The following is a 17,817-nucleotide window of genomic DNA, read 5'->3' on the forward strand; positions in this document are numbered from 1 at the left end:
GGAGAAGATGTCATCAGCTCTGTGCCCTGCTTTATTTAAGGCTTTCGCCCAGTCACAAAGATTTTACTGGGTTGGAAAACATTTCAAAGCCCTGGGGGCAAAGTGCACTGTGGGCAATCTGTTTTAGACAAGTGATGCATCTTCCCACCCCTTTATTTCACTGTGACCAGCAAGACTGAGGACCAGAAATGATAGATACTGACTCTCTGTATGATCCAACTATCCATAAAATTTTGAACAAGAAGAAATGAAACCAGAATGCTCCTTAGGAGGATGGTGAGACTGTGGCTCCCCTACTTTGAACGTGTCATTAGGAGAGACCAATCACTAAGAAAAACGTCATGTTTGGTAAAGGTGAGGTGGTACTCTGTGAGATGGACTGACACGATGCCCAACACAAGGACTCAAACATACCAACAATCATAAAGGTGGTGCAGGACCTGGCAATGCTTGTTCTGTTGTACTTAATGAGTGGCCCTCTCATCTCTGCTGACAAAGTTTTCATTTCATGGTGTTTATTTCATTTCCCTCATAGAGCTCAGTGTCTGTTGTGTAGACAGCAAGTAACAACAACATCAATGTATGATCCAGCAACACGCTAAATGTATTGCATGCATATTACTCCATTTAAACTTCGTCATTGCATTGTGGGCACTACGTTTTTGTTTACAAATATTCTTTATTACAACATTTTAAAATATTCTTTATCTCCACAGTTTTGTTGTTGTTGTTGTCCCATTATGCTTTTACTATACGGTAGAACTCTAACATTCAAGAAAGATGTGACCTAAGACTCTTTTTTGTTGTTGTTGTTGAGAATATACACATCAAAATATACATCAATTCAACAGTCTCTACATGGCCAATTCAGTGACATTGAATACATTCCTTGAGTTGTGCATCCATTCTCACCGTCCTTTTCTGAGTTGTTCCTCCCCCACTAACATAAACTCACTGCCCCCTAAGGTTCTTATCTAATCTTTCTAGTTGCTCTTGTCACTTTAATCCCATATAGATAGCTCTTTAAAGAGCATAATACTTTTTTTGGTTGAAGTTTTAAAGATTATCTCAGGACAATAGTTTCGGGGGTTCATCCAACCTCCGTGGCTCCAGGAAGTCTGGAGTTCATGAGCATATGAAATTCTGTTTTGCGTTTCCTCCTTTTGATCAGGATTCTTCTACAGTATCTTTGATTAAAATGTTCAGTAATGGTAGCGGGGTATCATCCAGTTCTTCTGGTCTCATGGCAAAGGAAGCAGTTGTTGATGGAGGCAATTAGACACACATTCCATTTTCTCCTCCTATTTCTGATTCCCCTTCCTCTGTTGCTCCAGGCTGAGGTGGGTAAAATTATTATCCCTATGTTACAGAAAAGGAAACTGATATATTTATCAAGGTTAATAACTTGCCCAAGATCACTCAGAGTTTTAAACTCAGGTCATCTGATTCCATGGCTCTCACTTTCCTAGGTATTGTCTACTTGTCAAAGAATGGGTCTCGAAACTTTTAGTGGCAGTTAGAAGAAAGTTTACTTTCTCCCAGAATTGATTTGTCAACAGTGAGGTGATGTGGGTAATGTTGTATCATGGAGACTCTTATACATATACTGTAAAATGGTCACAGTTACCTTTGTGAATGGAAAATATTAACTGCCTCTAAGCTTGCTACAGATGCCTCATGGAAACGTAGGCTCCAACTGACTCATACACACTGCAGACACCTAATGGGGGCAGCAGCCTCCTTTTTGATGTGGCTTCTCTTTCAAGCTTATCTTGTTAAACTGCTAGAGAGAAATAAAATTCCTTCCACTGACTAAATTCCTACTCATCTTGGCCGCAGCATGTAGGGAGGGAAGAAAAACAAAGGGAAGAAAAGAAAGCAAATGGGTGAGCTTGCTAGCCGTGGGTAGTAAGGAATATGGGCTTCACCAACCTGAAAAATCTGACAATCTGTCACTCACGTTTGACAGATGGAAAACATGTAGAGTTGGGTGGTTCGCCTCAAGCTGTGTTCACAACACAGCAGACACTGAGCGCTGTCAGGAAAAGAAAGAAAACTGTGAAACGAGAACTATGCCAGTAGAAATGAGAGGGCCGCTCATTAAGTTTTCCTTTCAGCCTCTTACTAAAGCTTTCTTGGCCCTCAGCCCTAGCAAAACTAGAGCACTTACTTCCCTCTTGCTCTCAGCATCAGCTCTCCCTCCCTGAGGGTAGGGATGCAGCTGCATATTCTGCAGTTCCCCCAACACCCAGACCAGCACCCAGCACATACTGGGTGCTCAGTGCCCTTAAACTCATGAAATTCTGAGACCCAGAAGGCAGACTAAAGAGTCCTTCGAGATCAAGCCCATTTCCTCCTGTGAGACATGTGCTTAAGAAAGTACAGGTGCCGCGACTCGGGAGAAGAAGCCAACATAGGGATCAAAGATGACATCTAGGGGAAAGCAAACAAACCCGTTGCTGTCAAATCGATTTCAGCTCATGGTGATCCCATGTGTGACAGAGTAGAACTGCTCCAAAGGATTTTCTTAGCTGTAATCTTCACTGAAACAGATCACCAGGCCTTTCTTCCATGGGTGGGTTTGAACCACCATTCGTTAGGTTAGTAGTATTTGTGCCACTCAGGGACCTGATTATACATAGAGAGACTCCTAAAATGAGAAGTACATGCCTAAATATAATGGGTAGGTTTGTGATGTGATGGTAAGACCCTGGAGAATTGTATTATGCTTGGTAAAGTAGAGGATCAGTGAAAAAGAGGAAGACCCTTAATGAGATAAATTGACACAGTGGCTACAACAATGGGCACAAACATAGCAACAATTGCCAGGATTGCTCAGGACCAGGCAGTATTTAGTTCTATTGTACCTAGAGTCGCTACGAGTTGGAAATGACTCGACAGCACTTAACGAGAACATACCTGCTTCCTTTGCTTGAACATGAGACTTATGAACCCACCTAAGCAAAATCAAACTCAAGGTTAAGAGCTCTGGGAGGCAAAATGTTGAAGGATATAAACAGCCAGGCTCTCACTACGCCCTGTAAATAAAGCCCTTGTCATAGCCCGCTGGGACCTCTGAGCATTGTTGAGGCCCAATAAATAGAAGGTTCTGAACAAATTAAGAAATAGAAGAGAAAACCAGAAGTCAAGATGTTCCCTTTATTGCTGGTAAAGCTAGATGGGAGGACCTAGCTTTGTGTGAGAGCTACATGAGCTTGCTTCCTGAACCTTAGAACCAGGAGGACTTCCCTCCATTTACAGTCAGAACTGAAAAGGGCCAACGCAGAGGACCTGCTCTGGGAAGACTTTCAGCATAAGAAGCAGAGAACATGGCTGGTCCCAAGGGGATTAAAAAAAAAGGAACTAAGCTAAATATTGTTGTTGTTACGTTGTTAGTTGCCATTGAGTCAATTTCAACCAATGGCGACACCATGCGTGTTGGAGTAATACTGTGCTCCATAGGGTTTTCAAGACTGTGACCTTTCGGAAGCAGATCACCTTTCAGAAGCAGATCTCCAGGTCTGGGTGGGTTTTAACTGCCAACCTTTCGCTGGTAGCAGAGCACTTAACCAATTGCATCACCCAGGGAAACCATGCTCTGAGTATGTCCAGTTGTTTTTCCCAAATTTACCAGTTAGATAAATTACTCCACCTGCAGGAGTAAAAGGACAGAGAGAGGCCCAGAGTCATTATTCAAGATCCCTTTGTAGGAAGGAGTCCCTGCGTGGTGCAAGTAGTTAATGCTCTCAGGTGCTAACCAGAAGATTGGAGGTTCAAGTTCATACAGAGGCACCTCAGAAGAACAGCCTGGTGATCTACTTCCAAAAATCAGCCATTGAAACCATATGGAGTACAGTTCTACTCTGACACATATGTGGTCTCCATGAGTTGGAGTTGACGGCAACTGGAGTTGAATGCATTAGGAATGGGAAATGTTTCCCATTAACGAGTATTTATAACATTTACTCACATGGATAAAATATTTATTTACATATACATCTCCCACTTATAACCAGAAACCCATTGAGGGAAGGAAGAGATTGTGTTTTATTTATCACTCTTTGTCAAAACCTTGTACACAGAAGGCATGTAAAAGTGTGTCAAATGGATATGGACCCAGAGTCCAGACAAACCTAGGTTCAAATCTCCTTCTCTGCCAGTTACAGGATGCATAAACTTGAGAAAATTATTTACTCAGATGTTGCAAACCAGTGACCCACCACAAACCACATCCAGCTTAGACACGATCTGTTTGGTCCACATGGTGATGTCCACCAACGCTTACAATTTTATAAATAAGTTGACAACATTTAAAACTTGGGAGACTTCAGGTAAAAATTTGGATTTCTGGTTTCTCCTGAAAACTTGGAAGACTTGATATGGTAAATTGATTGCAAAAATGGCCTTACCTGTAAACCAGTGTCCATTGCAGCACTTGTCACAATAGCCAAAAGATAGAAAAAAACAAAATGTCCATCAACAGACAAATGGATAAACAAAACTTGGTATATACACACAATGGAACGTTACTCAACCATAAAGAGAAATGAAGTCTTGGTGCGTGCCACAATGTCGATGAACCTAGAAAACATTATGCTCAGTGAAAAAAGTCTGTCACAAAATGGCAAATGCTGTTTGATCGCACTTGTATGAAATAAGCAAATACATAGAAATAAAAGATTATTAGTGATTACCAGGGGTGGGAGGGAGGGGAAAGGGGATAGTTTTGTTTAGGGGACATTGAGTTCATATCCATGGGAAAATAACTTGGAAAGGGATAACATTAGAGGTTGTACAACATGAAGAATGTATCAACACCACTGAATTTGTATGTGGAAATTATTGAATCGCTGAAGGTTTTGTTGTGCATATTTCACCACAATTTTTTTTTTTTAAATGGCTTAAATTCTTCATACCTTCCTTGTCCAAACCCTTTGCAATGTTACCTTATGGTTCCACCCAATTAAGAGTTGAAGTCTACACCACCAGGAATATATGCAAAGGACTTGAAAGCAGCGACACGAACAGACATATTTATACCAATATTCATTGCAGCATTAGTCACAATAGCCAAAAGGTGGAAACAACCTAAATGCCCATCAATGGATGAATGGGTAAACAAAATGTGGTACATACATACAACGGAATATTGCTCAGCCAGAAAATGAAATGAAGTCTTGATACATGCTACAACATAGATGGAGCTTGAAGACATTAGGCCGAGTGAAATAAGTCAATCACAAAAAGACTAATATTTTATGACCTCACTTTTATAAAAAGACAAGAACAGGCAAATGTATAGGGACCAAAGTTTATTATCGGTTACCAGTGGTAGGAAGGAAGGGGAAAGGGGAGACTTATTGCTTACGGAATGCTGAATTTCAGTTTACAGTGATGGAAAAATTATATTAAGGGTAGGGTTGCTCAGCCAATTAATGTAATTGCTGTCAAGTAGCTGTACACCTGTAAAAATTAGAAAAAAAGAAGGAACATAGGCTGAGGTTGCTTATGTACAACCAAACACCTCACAGGGTTTGGTTCCTTGGTTTGGAGGTTTAAGGTCATGGTTTCATGGGACATCCCAATTAATTGGCCTAATACCATGTTTAGTGTTTCTGTTCTACCTCCTAGTTCGTTGTGTAGTGTTTGAAGTCCTAAAAGTTTGCAAGCTGCCATCCAAAGTACAGCAATTGGTCTCCATTCACCTGAAGGAAGAAGGGAAATCAAGAATAGGAGGAGGAAATAGAATGTACGTCTGGTTGTCTCCATGAACAACTGCCTCCTTTGCCATGAGAACAGAAGAACTGGATGATGCCCAGAGACCATTTCTGAATATTTTGAATCAAAAGAATCAAAAGGGAAAAAATGCAGAACAGAATTTCAAATTCTCATGGAATCCAGATTTTCTAGAGCCATGGAAGTTGGATGAACCCCTGAAATTATTGCCCTGAGATCGTCTTTAAATCTTAAACTTGAAGTCTTAAAACCAAACGATAGTTTAACTAGTAAAGAATGTCTACTTTAAGCATTGTGCTTTTTTTAAGAGCTATTTGCATGGGACCAAATTGATAACAGCAACTTGAAAGATCAGATAGGAAACTTACAGGGGCAGTGAGTTTATGTTAATGAGGAAGGAACAATTGGGAAAAGGAGGGTGAGAATGGTTGCACAACCTGAAGACTACAATCGATGTCACTGAATTGTACATGTAGAAATTGTTGAATTGGTATATGTTCTGCTGTATATATTCTCAAGAACAACAACAAAATAAATTATTAAAAAAAAAAGTTGTAGTCTATTTCTCTACCTTTTGTCTCTGAATTAGCCTTGTGGCCTGCCTTAGCCAATACAATGTAACAAATGACAGCATGCCAGTTCTGAGCCTGGACTTAAGAGACCTTGCACGCTTCTGCTCTCGTTTTTGGATATTTGAGGAGAACTTGCTGGACCTAAGAGATCATATAAAACAAAGACAAGTTGTCTCTTTGTCAAAACCAAGGCCCAAGACATGAGAAAAAGCCTAGTCAAGATCAGTAAAGCCAAACCTCAGTTAACCCACCAGCTGACTAGAGACACATGCATGAATCCACCTAAGACTAGAAGAACCACCCCTCTGATCCATAGACCCATGGACAATAATACTTGCTTATTGTTTTAAGCCACTGAGTTTTGAGGTGGTTTGTTACGCAGCAATAACTGATAAAGCCGGCTATGTTGGGCCCATAAGGTCCCTGGATAGTGCAAACAGTTTGTGCTTAACTGATAACCTAAAGGTTGGTGGTTCAAACCCACCTAATGGCACAGCAGAAAATAAAGGCTTGGTGATCTGTTTCTGAAAGATCACAGCCTTGAAAACCCTGTGGAGCAGTTAGTTGTACTCTGCACACACTGTGTCACCATGAGTCAGAATCGGCTCAACAGCAACTAGCAGCAACAACAACATGTTGGGCCCTCGGTCCCTCACGGCAATACTTAGCTGAGGCTGAGCAGCCCTTTTAGGTGAAGCCTGAATTTTGCAGTTTCCACTATTCCTGGCATTCTCTATTGTCTCTCCAACATTGTAGCCCAGTGACAGTTGTCATTAATTATCCCTTGATGTGTTGTTTTTCTCATAGTTGGATTAACAGGAAACTCAAAGAGTTCTTATACCCTTGTCTATCAAGATTTGTCTACCAAAAGAGATCAAGATAGCTATGTATTCCAAACAAATGGTAAAGTGCATATTTCTTTGTGGAGGAAAAACAATCTTACACCAATCGCATATGCCCACTTGACCGCTGTATGCAACTCAGTTTGAGCTCTTGATTTAATCCCTCTCGGCCTCAGTTTTCTCTGTAAAATGGGGTTAAATACACATGTCTCAGAGGATTCTTTAAGAATTGAGTTAGATTTCAAAGAATAACATAGTGGTTTAGGTTGCCAGGATTTAAATCCCGGATTTACCACTTAGTAACTATAAACCCATGCATAGTACCTAGAACCCTGATAGACGCTCAGTGAAGCTACTTTAGTCTCATTTCCCTGTAAGAATTATTTCTAATCTTAGTATCATTGCATAAAGTTAGTAGCAATCAAAGCTAATTTTAAATGAGATTATCATTTTAGAAATAGCCAAAGGTTCGATAGAGACTCAGACAATGTCAATTTGCTGAGTATTAAATAAATTTTTACAAGAGTTATACCTCTGATCATGGTACAAACATCTTCTGAAGGTATACCAAAGAAATAATACAAAGGCAAAAACACAGAGATATTCACAACATCCATTCAAGCGAATAAACACCACCATGGGGAAACACGGCAATTTGTTTAGAAAATAATGTTAAGTGAAAAAAATGATACACAAAATGGCATATATGCATTAATTGCAATTCTACAAAAATATAACTGCACATTGAAAACAACTGGAAGACAGTGTAGGATAATATAAGCAGTTGCTATCCCAAGTTTATAAAATTTTAATAAAATTGTTAACGGGTATACTACAATATTAAAATTTGGAAAATTATGAAAACATATTATCATAAAAATGTTAAGTATTTGTAGCGCATTACTCAAAGGGTATTACAATATATTATTTTATTGGCATTTATCAATAAATTTAGAGCATTGGAATGTTTTATTGGTAGATGTAAGAACAAGCTATTAAGTAAAAAAAAAATCTTTTGTTTTCTTAAAATCTACAATTTGCATGGTTACAGTTAAGGTCTTTCCCTCAGTCCCACTCTCACACTCACATTTCATCCCTCCTTGTGGTTAAAAACTGAACAGAACAAAATCCCAGGGCCTCTAGCTCCAGGTCAGATTATAATCACGGGAAATCAACAAATGTTCCATCCTTACCAATTATGGAAGAGCAGAATCTCAGCCCTCCTGGGACTCACAACCCTGGCTCCACATTATCTGATAGGACATTTACACCCAACTTTCAACATGTCACCCTGGGGTTGCATGTGAAAAGGACCGTTTCCCTCTTCCTTAAATGCTACCACTGAGCAGACCCCTCTCCACCTACCCCAACATTCTTCCAAAAGAGAAAGAAACATGGGTTTCTTGGGTGTGGGGACTTTCATGATCTATATAAATCATGGAGGGGACAGGACTGCATAAAGATAGCTTCACTGATGACTAGGTGGGACTCAGTTCTCTTCCTAGATCTTGCCAGTAGTATGTGGGCTCAGGTTTCCTTATCTGTAAAATGGATTAATTCTTTTTGCTCTTCCCTACTTCACAATTGGTGCTGGTAGTGGCAATATCAGCTAACCTATTGAATACCTGCTATGTGCCAGACCCTATGCTAAGCTCTTATGAATTTATCTCACTTAATCTTCACAAAAACTCCAATAGAAAGGTATTTGTATTATCCCCATTTCATAGTTGAGAAAAGGGGCTCAGAGAAGTCACATAATTTGCCTGTGGCCACACTGTTAGTCAGTGGCCATGAAAGAACTTAAACTCAGACCCATTTGATGATGTCAAAACCTGGCTTTAAACCTATACACCACAAGCCCTTGATATAAATTTATAAAGCAACATAGGAAAGCATGTTAAATATTTTTTAAAAGCCGGAGCACACATATTAGAAACATAATGAAAGAAAAGGCAGTTTCATCTTATTATACTTTGTATGCACTATTGGGTTCCAAAATAAACTTCATGTCTGGAACATTCTTCCCTACCTGAAGCATTTGAGAAAGAAAACCAAAAAGGTTTTTTAGACGTTACTCTCAGTCCCTGGCACTTTCAGTCATGTGATACCAACTCAAACCCCAGAAGGGACTTTCACAATCATAAACCCCCTCCTTTCATAACTGAAGACACTGTGGCACGCAGAGCAGAGCGTCAGGGCAAAGCCACACACAGAGCCCCAGTACAGCCTGACTTTGCCCAGGCTTTGATGAGTTATCTCCTGATCCCATCCACAGAGCTTTTCTTTCTTTCTTTTTTTAATAATTTATTTTATTATTGCTGAAAATATACACAGCAGAACATACACTAGTTCAACAATTTCTACATGTACAATTCAATGACATTGGTAACATTCTTCAGGTTGTGCAATCATTTTCACCTTTCTTTTCAGAATTGTTCCTCACCCAGTGACATAAACTCAATGCGATCAAGCTTTCTATCTAAATTTTTGAGTGCTGTTATCAACTTGTTCCCAAAGATAGTTCTTTAAAAGAGCACAGTGCTCAAGGCAGACATTCGTTATTAATTAAGTTAAACTATCGTTTGGTTTAAAGAAGACTTCAGGAGGTATTTTTGGTTTAAGGTGCAAGGATTAAAGATTATCTCGGGGCAATGATTTCAAGGGTTCCTCCAACCTCAATGGCTCCAGAAAGTCTGGATTCCATGAGAATTTAAAGTTCTGGTCCACATTTTTACCCCTTTTGATCAAGATTCTGCTATAGAATCTTTGATCAAATTGTTCAGTAATGATAGCTGGGCATCATCCAGGACTCCCGATCTCACAAGAAAAAGGTGGCTGTTTATGGCCATTCACAGAACTTTAAATTCTGCTTTGTTAAAGTGGTGTTGGGGAGTTTTGAAAACTTCGGCCCCCCCCCATCTCTCTCTTTGCTACCCCAACCACATCCTTGGCCCTCAGTCATCGTCTAGCACTCTGTATTTGCTGGAGTGCTTGCTTTCATAGAGCTCGGCACAAAGATGCAGGAAAGTCTGCAGGGTGAGCTTTGATTAAATAGGGAGAGACACCTCCTCGAAACCAAGCTATGTTTTGCCCACCACACCCTAGACATTCTTACCCCTTGCACCAAAAAGGGTGTCCCCTGTTTGAAGGCAACTGCAGCCAAGATGTCTGCAGAACTGGTTGAGAATTGCATCTCTAACCTTTGCACAGATTCATGCAGTAGCAAAAAAAAAAAAAAAAAAAAAATTATATATAACTAAACAAAATAAAGAGATCTATAGAAATTCAGCTGATGAAGTCCCCATTCTTTAAAATCTAAGCTAGACCTAGACAGAAAATTCTCTAGTGAACATACTCTGGTTTATCATTTGCCACCATTGTTCTGCTGAAGCTGCTCTTGATAAGGTTATTTCTATGTCGATAAATCCAGTGGACAATTCTCAATTCTCTTCTACCTGAATTGTCAGTAGCATTCAGTAAGTTGAACACAGGGTCAGTACCTAGGTAATAATAACGGTGTCACTTGGCTAAGGAGTTCATCAATACTCCAATAATAAAAGTTTGGAAGTTAACATCAAAATAACTGGCACTCTTTGTAGTTGTCAAAAATATATTTATACTTTTGTTAACTGTGTATAGGTCTTTCTATGGAATGGGTTCAGTTCTTCTCAAGTAATTTTTTTTTTAATTGTCTTTAGGAAGCACCAAGTTTATTGAGTCTATATAGAATCCCTTCAGAGATAATATAAGTAGTTGCTATCCCATGCTAAAAGATGTAATATTATGGCACAAGTGGTTTTCAATCAGCTGCTAACCTAAAGGTAGGCGGTTCAAACCCAACCAGCAACAAACTGCTTTCATAAAGATTACAACCAACCCTGTGGAAAGGAACCCTGGTGGCATAATGGTTAGGTGCTCAGCAGCTAACCAAAAGGTTGGCAGCTTGAACCCACCAGCTGCTCTTCAGGCGAAAAGACCTGGAGATCTGCTCCCATATAGACTACAGCCTAGGGATCCCCATGGGGCAATTCTACATTGCCTTATAGGGTCACTGTGAGTCAGAATTGACTTGAAACCCTATGGGGCAGTTCTACACTGCTTTATAGGGTCATTGTGAATCAGAACTGACACAATGACCAATAACAATGACCAAAAAAAAAAAACAAAAAAAAAACCTGTGGAGCAGTTCTACTCTGTAACACATGGAGTGGCCATGAATCTGGCGTCAACTCAACAGCAGCGAACAACAACAACCCATAGCCTCATCACTTGTTGGGCCTCCACTACGCATCAGAAGCTGCATACTTAATGGTTCAGGGCACAGGCGCTTCTAGAGTCTCATTGCTTGGGTTCACAATTTGGCTCTGCAGCTTACCAGCTTAGAAAAGAAGAGAAATATAAAAACACACAGAGCTACCATGGAGAGTTGCATAAGTTGTTCACTGCATAAGGTGCTTAGCCCAGCGGTGAATGGTGGTTGAAATTCTGCCCGTGTTCCTCTTACCAAGCCGTTTGTCCAAGGCAGGGTTATATCCATCTGAGGGAGAGGGCTCTGCTTGCAGAAGTGTGTGCCCATGAGATCCCTCTCTTCAGAGAAGGTGACTTTTTCTAATTTTCCCAAGGACGCCAATGAAATTGGGGCCTCAAGAGGCAACACTTAATGCAATTTGGTCATGGGATCAAGGTTACATTTTTGAACCTCAGTGACTAGGGCATTTCCTGGCATGTAACTGTGCTCAACAAATAATTTGTTGTATGAATGAATATAAAACAATCTTAGAACAAGATATAAGTGCTGAATGTTGTGGAATCTAAAGGTGCTTCTCAAAGTGTGGTCCAGGAATACCTGAGGTTCCTTAAGATTCTTTTAAGGGGTCCATGAGGTCAAAACTATTTTCACAGTAATACTAAGACCTTACTTGTCTATTTCTTTCTCATCCTTTATAAGTGTAGAAAGTCCAAAAAGTTTGTTGATAGGGTTGCAGATTCTACATTAAAACAAACCCTCAAGAAACTACCACTACAATTTTTGTAGGACTATCAAAGAGGATATGCGTAATTATATGAAAAGGCAATCAAAATAGTTCTCTTTGTTCTAACTACATATATATGTGAAATACATATATTGTATCCTAAACAGTAAATTACATCAAATTGAATGCCGAAGCAGATATGAGAATCCAGCTATCTTCTATTGGTAGACATTAAAGAGATTTGCAAAAATATAAAACAATGCTACTTTTCTAACAAAATTTTTTGTTGTTTAGGAAAATATAGTTATTTTTTATTTAAAAATGTCATTTAGGGTACCACTTAGTGGGCTTATAATTGTTATTTTAAATTAGTTAATATGCAAATTTAAAAGATGTATCAGTTGGAATTTTAATATGGTTAATATTAATAGCTACAAGCCACATTGACAAAAATTCTCTGGTTTTCTCAATCCGTTTTAGGACTGTTACGTGGTCCCAAGACCAAACAATATGAAAACTGCAAATATAAAGCAAATTATGTTATCAGAATCCCCTGGGGGAACATTGTAAAAATACAGATTCTGGGCTCCACCCTCTAGATTCTGATTGACTACAACTGGGATGGAGCTCTGAGAATTTGTATTTTATAAGAACTCTTACAGCAATTCTGATCATCAGCCACGGATGGAGACAGTAAATGTAGCAGAACTCTGAGGAAATACAAGATCAAAATGAACTGTAATTTTCAGGGAAGTCTTCAGGTATTCAACATTTACCATGTACATACGTGTTCCAGGTACCGTTGGCAACACTGCCAGACACCAGTGAACAAGACACGGGTCTCATGAAGCAACTCACAGACCAGTGGGAGAGACAGATAAGGAAGTCCACAATTATAACACTGTGATGGGGGCCCTGGTAGGAGAAATGGGGTGCTATGGGAGCACAGAGGCAGGGCACTCTGCTTTGGAAGAGCTGGTCTTAAAGAATGGGTAGGATATGGAGGACCAAGGAGAAAGGGGACTCAAGGACATTATGCCTGGGGGCAAATGGCCATGATACCCAATGTAATGAGGGGTAGGTAGTTGACCAGCCGGGCTGGCATGGAGAGCTGGCTGGAGAACAGAGTAAGATAAGGTCAAACAGATCAGCAGGCCACGTGATGGAGGAGTTTTTTTGTTTGATTGTTTATTTTAGCACAGGCTCTTTTTTATTGTGGTGAAAATATACACAACAAAACATACACCATCTCAACCGTTTCTACACATACAGTTCAGTAGCATCGATTGCCTTCTTCAAGTTAACGCAGGCTCCTAATGGAGATGGGTGTTGTTATTACTTCCCTAACAAAATGGCATAAAGAACTACTATTTATTTTATTGTGGTGAATATGTAGACAGAGAAACATTAGCCAATTCAACAATTTCTACAGGTATAATTCAGTGAATCTGATTATATTTTTCATGTTGTGCAACTATTATAGCTATCCTTTTCCAAACGATTCTACCACTATAAACATAAACTCCATGTCCCCTAAGCAAAAACTCCCTCTTCCTCCTTCCTCCACCACTGTAACCACTAATACTTTTTAGTTTCTATATATTTTCTTATTTCATATAAGTGAGATTACTCCACATTTGTTCTTGTGCAACTGACTTATTTTGCTCAGTATAATGTTTTAAAACGTTCATCCACGTTGTGAAATGATGGAAGAGTTTACCCCCACTTGGAGTCTCAAGTTTGGTGGGGATAGGATAAAAGACATGCTTTAGGATTACAACTCTGGTGACATAATGGAGGGTAGCTTGGACAGCGAGGGACTGAAGAATGGGGTGCTTGCTAGTTGGCAATTAGAGTAATGTGATTCTGGGGACCATCCAAGCCAGGTAGGATAATAAACAATGATGCTTCTGCTCAGGGCCTAAAAGAAATGAGATAACCTGCTGAAAACCAGACAGGGGGATAAAATAAATTTAATAAACCCTCCCTGAACTTTCTATGCCCTTTTTGTTTAGATTTCATGAATCATTTTAGAGCAGTAGCTCTTGAAATGTTTGGGTCATGGACCCTTTTGAAAATCAGATGAAAGCTTTAGATATTCTCTCAAAGGAAAAAAAAAAGAATTAAAGCAAGAACATTGTGTGTGAGTAAAGAAAAAAGAAAAATTTTTTTTTTTTAAAAAAGGGTTTATTCCACTCTAGTGTCCCTCACCCTCATGTCATTTTTTTGTCCATTTTTCTTAAAGAGGTGTCATTTGATAAGGGTGGGGGAGGGGATAAAAAAGATGGTTTGGGCACAATAAGGCGTCAGAGTTTTCCTGTAAGAGATGGTGAATATGAGCAAAAGAAAAGTTGTGGGTAGAAACGTCACTCAGAAGTCCAAGAGGTCTCTTTCTGTGGAACCAAAAGGAATCAATGCAGGGAAGGGCCAGGGACACAGCCCAAGTGTAGTGATAGAGGAGGAGGAGAAGTAGGCTGGCTTTTGCAGGGTTTGACCGATAACTTCATGGGGAAAGGGAAGAACTATGCTTGAGGAGTAAGACTGCCTTTCTTCCTCCAAATGGACTATACGTTTACATCCATCAGACATTGTACTCATAATTAAGGGCAAATTTTACCTCTTCACTTACTCAGTTCCTTGGGGGTCCTCGTCTTCCACAGCATTTGTGAGCAGGCTTCCCCCAACCAAGACTGCTGATCGCAGTTGTGAAAGCTGTTCACTGAACAACCCTCTTGGTAGAGGTGACGGTGGAGGCTGAAACCCAGGCTGTGCTCTACTTGCCAAGCTCTGCAAGCTGCACCCAGAACAGGCACAATTTTCTAAATCTCACGTAGGTGCTGTGCTGCCTAGTGCTCCACTCTATCTCCTCTTCTGCCTTCACCGCTGTGGAGAATTTTGATAGTTGTAAGTCTCCACAGGTCTCCACAATGTAACATGGGTTAGGAAGCCCTCCCTCTCCCCGCCTCTCTCTACACTCTGCTCCTCCATCTTTCCTTCACCCTTCTCCCAGAGCCTCTCACACACACACTTCACTTTCTCAGAGAAAGTAAATTAAGGTTGAAGGAGGAAAATTACTTACTATATGACAAGTGTGATTCTTCTACCAACAACAGAAAAAAGAAAAGACACAAACACAAACAGAATACAGCAGCCTCCCTCCTCCCCTCAGCCCCAGTGAAAAAAGTTGTGAAAAAGGACGACCCATAAGCAGTACCTGAATAACAGCCTCGGAATTAAAACCACAGGAGGGCTTTACCTTCTCACACAGCTGGTGAGCAGGCCTGGCTGGGCTCCAGCTCACACACCTGCTGTGGTCTAGGGGAGGAGGCCTTCTCTGGAACAGGCCCCATTGTAAGTCCTCTCACCAAAATTAGCTCCAAGCTCTGTCTGGTTGTATTTCCTCCTCTCTTCTACTTTAGGAGTAAATTTGAAAGTGTGAGAAATGTCAATGGTTACCTCATATGCAAGTCCAGCCAACTTACCTGCTACCAACAGCCCCTTTCTCACCCTGAGGGACTGGGCCCCTGCTTCCTGAGCCCCATAGTGGAACTGCTCCTTCTAGTTTCATTCCTGAGAGGACACACTAAAGCATAGAACAAATAAAGACCTGTTGTCGTTGCCATCCGAATGTACCCACACGCAGCAGAACACACTGCGGCCATCTCCTGCTTCATCCCCATGATCAGTTGTAGATTGGACCATTGTAATCCAGGAAGTTTTCATTGGTTCATTTTCAGAAGTAGATTGCCAGGCTTTTCTTCCTAGTCTGTCTTAGTCTGGAAGCTCTGCTGAAACCTGTTCAACAACAGGCAAGCCTCCACTGACAAATGGTGGTGGTTATGCATGAGGTGCATTGGCCAGGAATTGAACCCAGGGCTCCAGCAAGGAAGGTGAGAATTCTACCACTGAATGACCACTGCCCTCCCCGCCCCACCCCTGACCTGGTACTACAGGACTTTTTCGTTACAGGAGACCAGTAGTCCATAATCACCATCGTCATGATAATAGTGAACATTTACGATGTGCTTCTTATGCTTCAGGCACAGTACGAAGCCTTTTCCCTTCAATAACTTACTAAATTCTCACAAACACCTCATGAGCTATTATTACCTCAGTTTCACAGTTAAGAAAACTGAGGCTCAAAGAAATTATAGAGCTTTCTCAGGAGCAATTGCTCCCACCAACTCTTCCAACCCATTAGAATTCTTTACTCTCTCCTCTTGTACACTCAGAAAAATGTTTCACGGATACTTTAATTGCGATCATGGATCCAAATTGTATTGCAGCTTTCTTCAGGGCAAAAGGCCTCTAGGAGTCCACTTCAAAGATTCATACTTGATAGAGAATTTTACAGGATAAGAGAATGGTCAGAAAATCATTATTAGACTAGTCACGGAAAGAAAAGAATATCTGGTTAATGGTCAACTAGAAAGACGGCTAGTGGGGACAGGAGATGGCGACTAGTTTCCCAAAACATATATATAACAAGACTTTTGCCATTTCAACAGTTTTCACATGAACAGTTCAATGACAACGTGTGCAACCGTCACCACTATCCATTTCCAAATTTTTCTATCGCTTTTAACAGAAGCTCAGTGCCCCCTATAACCTAGGCATTTTATCAGGAGCACTGATTCTCTTCTAAAAGGTTGTAAATTACATCACACACACAAAAGAAACCAGTTCTATCCCAGACCCCGTTTGAGATAATTTTTCTTTTCAATGTTATTATGGTGAGTATCACATTATACTGATGTAATAGATGACTGTTCAATTTAATTCTATAATACTAATCTATAATTGAGAGGGATCAATCCCTGGAGAAGGATATCATGCTTGGTAGGGGTTGAATGAAAAAGAGAAAGACCCTCAAAGAAATGGATTGATACAATGGCTGCAACAATGGGCTGAAACATACCTACTATCGTGGCAGTGGCTCAGGACCAGGCAGTGTTTCGTTCTTTTACGCCTGGGGTCACCATAAGTCAGAACCGGCTGACAGCACCTAACAATAACAATTCATAATCATGGTATCGCACCTATCTCTTGAGGACAGAGAAAGTTGGGATCCTGTATATAACATCGTCTGTAACAGGTGCTTAATAAATATTTATTGAGTGAATGAAGAATCAAATAAATGAGCTTCCCTAAACAAAGGAAAAATTAGTACCCTACTTCAACTCTGTTGATAGTTCAGTCCAAAGACCAGGGCAGATGGGCAAACTGAACACAACAAGATTAAGTGCAGAAATTGAGAGTAAGTATTCAGAAAGTTTTATGGCAATTAGACAATGTGTATTGAATCTAATAATAAAAATGAGAGCTTGTGTTTTATTTATTCTTTGCTTTTTAGTTCATTTTATCTATTAATTCTTTTTCTTTTTTTCTAGGAAATTATTGTGTTTTTAACAGTATTGGTCTGAAATGATTGGAAATTTAAAAACACAAAACTGGTCCTTTACCACAGCAGTTTGACCAAATGAGCACAGTCCAATTGGAAAGGTCAGGCTTCTTCATCATACGAGAAGTTAAATTCCTAAGCAAAAAGCCTGGCAGAGAAAGAGACCCTGTGTCGCCTATACACAAACCTTCAGCCAGTCAAATCTAACAACAGCCCTACTGAAGATGACTAGTCTTTTTTGGAGACAAGGAAAATGGGAGATCATATCCACTAGGGTTCTTCTAACGCTTCTT

At 40.1% G+C, this 17,817-nt stretch overlaps 1 long non-coding RNA gene across 5 annotated transcripts; it reads right to left on the bottom strand.

The window, feature by feature from the left end:
• Window positions 1-242: 242 nt before the first annotated feature.
• On the bottom strand, window positions 243-17,077 carry LOC126077460 (uncharacterized). Of its 5 annotated transcripts, none has more exons than XR_007517749.1 (6): window positions 17,042-17,077; window positions 15,380-15,706; window positions 14,753-15,006; window positions 4,410-4,434; window positions 1,933-2,035; window positions 243-1,359 (listed from the first exon to the last, which is right to left on the bottom strand). It is a non-coding gene; the product is annotated as an uncharacterized LOC126077460 (long non-coding RNA). The 5 variants fall into 5 exon arrangements; XR_007517748.1 differs by having other exon boundaries at window positions 15,338-15,706; XR_007517747.1 differs by lacking the exons at window positions 15,380-15,706; window positions 17,042-17,077 and adding an exon at window positions 15,203-15,282.
• Between the last annotated feature and the right edge of the window lie 740 nt (window positions 17,078-17,817).

This window comes from Elephas maximus, chromosome 5 (assembly GCF_024166365.1).
Source record: "Elephas maximus indicus isolate mEleMax1 chromosome 5, mEleMax1 primary haplotype, whole genome shotgun sequence".
NCBI lineage: Eukaryota > Metazoa > Chordata > Mammalia > Proboscidea > Elephantidae > Elephas > Elephas maximus.